Source organism: Ambystoma mexicanum, chromosome 4q, assembly GCF_040938575.1.
Source record: "Ambystoma mexicanum isolate Mex_15411 chromosome 4q, UKY_AmexF1_1, whole genome shotgun sequence".
Taxonomy (NCBI): domain Eukaryota; kingdom Metazoa; phylum Chordata; class Amphibia; order Caudata; family Ambystomatidae; genus Ambystoma; species Ambystoma mexicanum.
In genome coordinates this window covers 51,058,289-51,067,275 of record NC_090928.1, presented here as the reverse complement: position 1 = coordinate 51,067,275, position 8,987 = coordinate 51,058,289, and positions in this window count along the sequence as shown.

Sequence of the window (8,987 nt, the reverse complement as noted above, 5' to 3'; positions counted from 1 at the left end):
CCATATGTAGAGAACGAAGCGGAGAAGTTCTTTCTGCGTCTGCTGAAAGTAGACTGTCTTCGTTGCATCGGCGCGTTGCCGAGCAATCTAGTTTTATAAGACACGTGATTGAAGGCAGAATGTCCTCCTTGCATCGGTGCGTTGCCGAGCAACTCAGTTGCGTAAGACACGTGATCACGGCTCCATGAACACGAGCCGCGACCCGTGTCTGAGAACTGGTCAATGAACTTAAATATGATCAAAATACCTAATTTGTGGACCTCCTGGGACAGTAATGATAAAAGTCATCGCCTAAGAATCAAAAAAGAAATAAGTAGTCTGTCATCCATGGACATAGAAAAAATACTAAGAGTGACTGAACCCAATTGGATAAAAGTAATGGCTGTTTCATAAACACCTGTATATGCCTTAATGCTGCTTGTGGTGTCGTCCAGACAGACGGCACCTCGGGTCCTGGGGGAACTCCAGGATGCGCAGCATGCAGGACATTTTAAACATGGGAAACATCTCTTATTCATATACATTCGAGTGACCCTTAACATTCAGGTCATATGCGTACTGGTGTCAATCTAAACCAAACGATGCTAAATACAATATAAGAAAACAATTAGAGAAAACAATTAGAGAAAACAGTGAAAGTTGATCTCCTCATTTAACCCATTGGGTGCCAGACTGCCAAGTTTGTCAATCCAATATGTCTCTCTGCGAATCAAACGTTGGCATAAATCCTCATGAGGGCTATTCTTGGTTAGAACTTCCAAAATCACAAATTTTATTTGTGACACGTTATGTCCATTGGCCATCCAATGCCGTGCCACGGCTGAATTGATGTTTGCATTACGAATACAAGATCGGTGTTCACCCCACCTCAACTTGGCTGTTCGGGTTGACTGTCCCACATAAAATTTCCCACAAGGGCATTTAATGCCATAGATGATATTACTGCTGTCACATGTAGCAAAAGTCTTAAGCATAATCTTCTGCCCCGTCCTTGGATGGTTAATAGAGTTTCCTTTAATAACAAAATTACAGTTGACACACTGTAAACAAGGAAAAGTCCCAGTTCGCTGTGTCATAGGTTCCCTGGCTGTAGGTTTCGTCTGCACCAGTTCATCCCTTAGGTTCCTACTGCGTTGGTATGCAAAGATTGGTTTTTCACTAAAAATATCTTGAACTCGGATGTCATTCTTGAAAATCTCCCAATGTTTCATAATAGTTTTCTTGATTTTGTTACTTTGCGTAGAGAACTTAGATACAAATACTGGTGACTTCAATTCTCTCTTACTTTTGGGATTCTGTTCTGATAATAGAGTCTCTCGTGACAAGGCATCAACTCTGTCAGATGCCAGATCAAGTTCATTCTGCTTGTATCCCCGGGCCAGAAATTTTTCTTTCATTTCCATCTGTTGCATTCTGTAGTCTTCAGGATCACTCACTATTTTCTTGACCCTAAGTAATTGACTGTATGGTAGATTCTTCAGTAGGCTCGGCTGATGGAAGCTGAGGCGGTGCAGGAGATTATTCCGATCTGTCACTTTCCGAAACAATGAAGTGCTGTAGCTAGTAAGTTGCTTTCTGACTTGTACATCAAGGAATGTTATGATTTCATATGAGAGCTCTCTAGTGAACTGTACCCTCTGGTCGATGCTGTTTAGATACACAAAGAATGTTTCAAAAGACACTCTGGATCCTTTCCAAATTCCAAAGATATCGTCTATGTATCTCGTCCAGATCCGGATGTCCTTATTCCATTCCTGTTTATTCAATACATGGTCTGTTTCAAATTTACGCATGAAACTGTTGGCATATGAGGGTGCCATGGTGGCTCCCATTGAAGTCCCTGCAGTTTGTAGAAAAAATTGGTTGCCATATTGAAAATAGGAGTTCTCAGCAATAAATTGTAACAATGCCAGTATGAATTCCTTCTGGGCACGTATCTCAGGTGCTTTCAGTAACAGCCATTCTACAGCCTCTATCCCCAGGTCGTGGGGTATAGAGGTGTATAAACTCTTCACGTCTATAGTAAACATCAGATCTTCAGGCAAAGGTGTCAATGAGCTAAGCTTTTGCAGGAAGTGGGTGGTATCCCTTGTGTAGGTGTTGGTCTCTTGTATCAATGGCTGTAGGAAGAAATCTATATAGATCCCTAAAGGTTGGTTGATGCTCTCTATCCCTGCAACAATTGGTCTACCTGGTGGTTTGATGGCATCTTTATGGATCTTCGGCAACGTATAGAAATTAGGTATTCTAGGATGTTCTTTCAAGAGAAATTTTTGTGTATGCTCGTTGATCCAGTCGAATTCAAATGCTTTTACTAGGAGGCTCTTCAAATTCTGTTTGATCGAAAGGGTGGGATCATGGTCCAAACTAGCATATGTGGTCTGGTCTTGGAGCTGTCTTCTACATTCAGCATCATAGTCACATGTATTCTGAATAACCAAGGCTCCTCCCTTATCTGCAGGACGAATGGTAATACTCTTGTCACTAAACAGGTCTCTAATCAATCTCATCTCGTGTGGTTTTAAGTTCCTGTACGGAGGATTTCTGTAGCTGATTCGTTCAAGGTCCCGAGTGACTAGACTCTGAAATATTTCTATGGATGGTACTGTAATGGGTGGAACAAACCCACTTTTGACTCTAAATTCTTGAAAGTCTGGAATCTCGGTCGGACTCTCTTGTGTCTCCAATTCGTTAAAGAAGACTTTAAGTTTAAGTTTACGAACAAACTTGTATAGTTCTATCTTCGTGTCAAACAAGGTGGTACCGTAAGTCGGTACGAAACTGAGACCTTTCTGTAGAGTCTCTTCCTCTGCCTTGTTGAGTCTCCTCCCCGAAATGTTAACGACTAACTTTTCTTCTGCTGTAATCTTGTTAGAGGTTTGTTTCTTGCGTTGCCTCCTCCCCCTGCGGGTTCTTTTCGGCGGGCACCTAAAAAAGATACAGCAGACGGAGCTCGTGCCAAAGGGCTTGTTGTCTGTGCAAGGTTCTCTATGGTTTGTTCTGCTGGAATATCAGACTCTCTCTCGGCTTCTGAGTCGGAACTGGAGGTATTGTCGGATGTGTATTTAAAAGGTTTCTTTGGTGCTAATTGGCCGTATTTGTCCATCCAGGTGTATACCTCGTCATTAATATAATCATAGGTATCCCTTCTGAATTTCTTGATCTTCTTTTGCTCCAATTCAGACTTGTAGTCCTCAAGTTTAGTGTTAATCTCTAGTAGTATGGTGTCATATTCTTCTCTTCCAAGTGTATCAACTAATTCTTTCTCTATCTCCTCAATTTCTGTACTCAGGGTTGTTAAATTCTTTGATAACTCTTGGATAGTTAGCAAGATGAGGTCCAGTGAACATTTATTCAGTACAGGTTCCCACCTTCGAACAAACTCTCTACTCTCGTTGCACAAAGTCGGTCGGAGCTGTATGCGAAGCCCCCTTGGGATGCGTTGGTTTTTGAAGTATCGTCCCAGGGTAATTGCGTGTAATTTCTATTTATCTCCTTTCGTATAAGATACTCTAATTGTTTAATTTGTTTGGCCGGATCCTTTGGTGTAGTACCATGAGCACCAATAGACGTTTCGCTAATGAGTCCAAGAATGGCAGATGCTTCCTCAGTTGAGAAACCTAAAGTTTCTGCACATTTGTTGGATAAAACTTCAATGTCCTCAAATGACATGTTCAGTGTGTTGGGTAATCTTTTTTGAAATTGTGTGCCACCACTGCTGTGTGTCCCACCAATGGAGGGAAGGAAAGAAGCAGGAAGCAAATTTGAGAGGGCACCACAGGGGTATCGAGTCTTTCTGGCGTTATCAAAGTTCTCTAGTGTGATGAGTCTTTGTTAGGAAGTTAGATCCTATATACAGGAGCTGGCTGAAAAAGGCCTGGAGACACCCAAACCCAGAAATACAGCAAGAAACAAAGATTAGGTCAAAACCCAATCATACAGCCGCTCTCTGGAATCCCAAACTGGGTTCTGTATTAGTTGTAATTTTGCTATGTATAGTTCCTTTGATCCAATTCTTGGAAAAATACGAAAGTCAAATATATAGTGGTTTTTCAATGTTGGTTTATCCATCAAGTAGAACATTATTTTATAGAAAGAAGTGACAAGTAGCCACCAATAATGTTCTTCGTGAGGAAGAGATTGCCATAAATCACTCTATCCGTAGACTTATATTGTGCCAATGCATTTCGGAATACAACAAATTCCTTCATCAGGGCAAGTCTAAAACATAACATTCAAATGCAATTGTGCCAACCATCCCATGGTTAATATCCATATAGAATAATTCCCATATTTAGAACAACGTAAGTATATAAATATCAACATGAACAGTCATCATCCAAATAGTTGAAAAAATATGAAGGTAAACACATACCCGACAATGTAATGAGCCGGATCAGAAGGCAGGTCAAAAGATATAAAATAAGAAACAAATCAGTACAAAGGTAAGTAAAGATGTCCTATAACAAAATGGAGGGAATTGGGTCCATTACCTGATGTAGGTGAGTAATGGCGAAATCTATGTTTCAGAGGCCAGGCTGCTCCACCGTGTACGGCGAGCAGGTGCTGTGAATGGTAAAGTGAATATATATGAAGGACCTATCCAAAGTGTAGCTAATCGCTAATAGAAAAAAACAAGCGTGGATTGTAGCTCACCATATGTAGAGAACGAAGCGTAGAAGTTCTTTCTGCGTCTGCTGAAAGCAGACTGTCTTCGTTGCATCGGCGCGTTGCCGAGCAATATGGTTTTATAAGACACGTGATTGAAGGCAGAATGTCCTCCTTGCATCGGTGCGTTGCCGAGCAACTCAGTTGTGTAAAACACGTGATCACGGCTCCATGAACACGAGCCGCGACCCGTGTCTGAGAACTGGTCAATGAACTTAAATATGATCAAAATACCTAATTTGTGGACCTCCTGGGACAGTAATGATAAAAGTCATCGCCTAAGAATCAAAAAAGAAATAAGTAGTCTGTCATCCATGGACATAGAAAAAATACTAAGAGTGACTGAACCCAATTGGATAAAAGTAATGGCTGTTTCATGAACACCTCAGATGAGGCTATACTATTATGAACGTGCCTAAGTTGGATGGCTGGAGCCTAGGGAGCAACCCTAGGGCTGTACCTTATATTGATAGTATGTGCCTTAATGCCGCTAGTGGTGTCGTCCAGACAGACGGCACCTCAGGTCCTGGGGGAACTCCAGGATGCGCAGCATGCAGGACATTTTAAACATGGGAAACATCTCTTATTCATATACATTCGAGTGACCCTCAACATTCAGGTCATATGCGTAACGGTGTCAATCTAAACCAAACGATGCTAAATACAATATAAGAAAACAATTAGAGAAAACAATTAGAGAAAACAGTGAAAGTTGATCTCCTCATTTAACCCATTGGGTGCCAGACTGCCAAGTTTGTCAATCCAATATGTCTCTCTGCGATTCAAACGTAGGCATAAATCCTCATGAGGGCTATTCTTGGTTAGAACTTCCAAAATCACAAATTTTATTTGTGACACGTTATGTCCATTGGCCATCCAATGCCGTGCCACGGCTGAATTGATGTTTGCATTACGAATACAAGATCGGTGTTCACCCCACCTCAACTTGGCTGTTCGGGTTGACTGTCCCACATAAAATTTCCCACAAGGGCATTTAATGCCATAGATGATATTACTGCTGTCACATGTAGCAAAAGTCTTAAGCATAATCTTCTGCCCCATCCTTGGATGGTTAATGGAGTTTCCTTTCATAACAAAATTACAGTTGACACACTGTAAACAAGGAAAAGTCCCAGTTCGCTGTGTCATAGGTTCCCTGGCTGTAGGTTTCGTCTGCACCAGTTCATCCCTTAGGTTCCTACTGCGTTGGTATGCAAAGATTGGTTTTGCACTAAAAATATCTTGAACTCGGATGTCATTCTTGAAAATCTCCCAATGTTTCATAATAGTTTTCTTGATTTTGTTACTTTGCGTAGAGAACTTAGATACAAATACTGGTGACTTCAATTCTCTCTTACTTTTGGGATTCTGTTCTGATAATAGAGTCTCTCGTGATAAGGCATCAACTCTGTCAGATGCCAGATCGAGTTCATTCTGCTTGTATCCCCGGGCCAGAAATGTTTCTTTCATTTCCATCTGTTGCATTCTGTAGTCTTCAGGATCACTCACTATTTTCTTGACCCTAAGTAATTGACTGTATGGTAGATTCTTCAGTAGGCTTGGCTGATGGAAGCTGAGGCGGTGCAGGAGATTATTCCGATCTGTCACTTTCCGAAACAATGAAGTGCTGTAGCTAGTAAGTTGCTTTCTGACTTGTACATCAAGGAATGTTATGATTTCATATGAGAGCTCTCTAGTGAACTGTACCCTCTGGTCGATGCTGTTTAGATACACAAAGAATGTTGCAAAAGACTCTCTGGTTCCTTTCCAAATTCCAAAGATATTGTCTATGTATCTCGTCCAGATCCGGATGTCCTTATTCCATTCCTGTTTATTCAATACATGGTCTGTTTCAAATTTATGCATGAAACTGTTGGCATATGAGGGTGCCATGGTGGCTCCCATTGAAGTCCCTGCAATTTGCAGAAAAAATTGGTTGCCATATTGAAAATAGGAGTTCTCAGCAATAAATTGTAACAATGCCAGTATGAATTCCTTCTGGGCACGTATCTCAGGTGCTTTCAGTAACAGCCATTCTACAGCCTCTATCCCCAGGTCGTGGGGTATAGAGGTGTATAAACTCTTCACGTCTATAGTAAACATCAGATCTTCAGGCAAAGGTGTCAATGAGCTAAGCTTTTGCAGGAAGTGGGTGGTATCCCTTGTGTAGGTGTTGGTCTCTTGTATCAATGGCTGTAGGAAGAAATCTATATAGATCCCTAAAGGTTGGTTGATGCTCTCTATCCCTGCAACAATTGGTCTACCTGGTGGTTTGATGGCATCTTTATGGATCTTCGGCAACGTATAGAAATTAGGTATTCTAGGATGTTCTTTCAAGAGAAATTTGTGTGTATGCTCGTTGATCCAATCCAATTCAAATGCTTTTACTAGGAGGCTCTTCAAATTCTGTTTGATCGAAAGGGTGGGATCATGGTCCAAACTAGCATATGTGGTCTGGTCTTGGAGCTGTCTTCTACATTCAGCATCATAGTCATATGTATTCTGAATAACCAAGGCTCCTCCCTTATCTGCAGGACGAATGGTAATACTCTTGTCACTAAACAGGTCTCTAATCAATCTCATCTCGTGTGGTTTTAAGTTCCTGTACGGAGGATTTCTGTAGCTGATTCGTTCAAGGTCCCGAGTGACTAGTCTCTGAAATATTTCTATGGATGGTACTGTAATGGGTGGAACAAACCCACTTTTGACTCTAAATTCTTGAAAGTCTGGAATCTCGGTCGGACTCTCTTGTGTCTCCAATTCGTTAAAGAAGACTTTAAGTTTAAGTTTACGAACAAACTTGTATAGTTCTATCTTCGTGTCAAACAAGGTGCTACCGTAAGTCGGTACGAAACTGAGACCTTTCTGTAGAGTCTCTTCCTCTGCCTTGTTGAGTCTCCTCCCCGAAATGTTAACGACTAACTTTTCTTCTGCTGTAATCTCGTTAGAGGTTTGTTTCTTGCGTTGCCTCCTCCCCCTGCGGGTTCTTTTCGGCGGGCGCCTAAAAAAGATACAGCAGACGGAGCTCGTGCCAAAGGGCTTGTTGTCTGTGCAAGGTTCTCTATGGTTTGTTCTGCTGGAATATCAGACTCTCTCTGGGCTTCTGAGTCGGAACTGGAGGTATTGTCGGATGTGTATTTAAAAGGTTTCTTTGGTGCTAGTTGGCCGTATTTGTCCATCCAGGTGTATACCTCGCCATTAATATAATCATAGGTATCCCTTCTGAATTTCTTGATCTTCTTTTGCTCCAATTCAGACTTGTAGTCCTCAAGTTTAGTGTTAATCTCTAGTAGTATGGTGTCATATTCTTCTCTTCCAAGTGTATCAACTAATTCTTTCTCTATCTCCTCAATTTCTGTACTCAGGGTTGTTAAATTCTTTGATAACTCTTGGATAGTTAGCAAGATGAGGTCCAGTGAACATTTATTCAGTATAGATTCCCACCTTCGAACAAACTCTTTACTCTCTTTGCACAAAGTCGGTCGGAGCTGTATGCGAAGCCCCCTTGCGATGCGTTGGTTTTTGAAGTATCGTCCGAGGGTAATTGCGTGTAATTTCCTATTTATCTCCTTTCGTATAAGATACTCTAATTGTTTAATTCGTTTGGCCGGATCCTTTGGTGTAGTACCATGAGCACCACTAGACATTTCGCTAATGAGTCCAAGAATGGCAGATGCTTCCTCAGTTGAGAAACCTAAAGTTTCTGCACATTTGTTGGATAAACCTTCAATGTCCTCAAATGACATGTTCAGTGTGTTGGGTAATCTTTTTTGAAATTGTGTGCCACCACTGCTGTGTGTCTCACCAATGGAGGGAAGGAAAGAAGCAGGAAGCAAATTTGAGTGGGCACCACAGGGGTATCGAGTCTTTCTGGCGTTATCAAAGGTCTCTAGTGTGATGAGTCTTTGTTAGGAAGTTAGATCCTATATACAGGAGCTGGCTGAAAAAGGACTGGAGACACCCAAACCCAGAAATACAGCAAGAAACAAAGATTAGGTGAAAACCCAATCATACAGCCGCTCTCTGGAATCCCAAACTGGGTTCTGTATTAGTTGTAAATTTGCTATGTATAGTTCCTTTGATCCAATTCTTGGAAAAATACGAAAGTCAAATATATAGTGGTTTTTCAATGTTGGTTTATCCATCAAGTAGAACATTATTTTATAGAAAGAAGTGACAAGTAGCCACCAATAATGTTCTTCGTGAGGAAGAGATTGCCATAAATCACTCTATCCGTAGACTTATATTGTGCCAATGCATTTCGGAATACAACAAATTCCTTCATCAGGGCAAGTCTAAAACATAACATTCAAATGCAA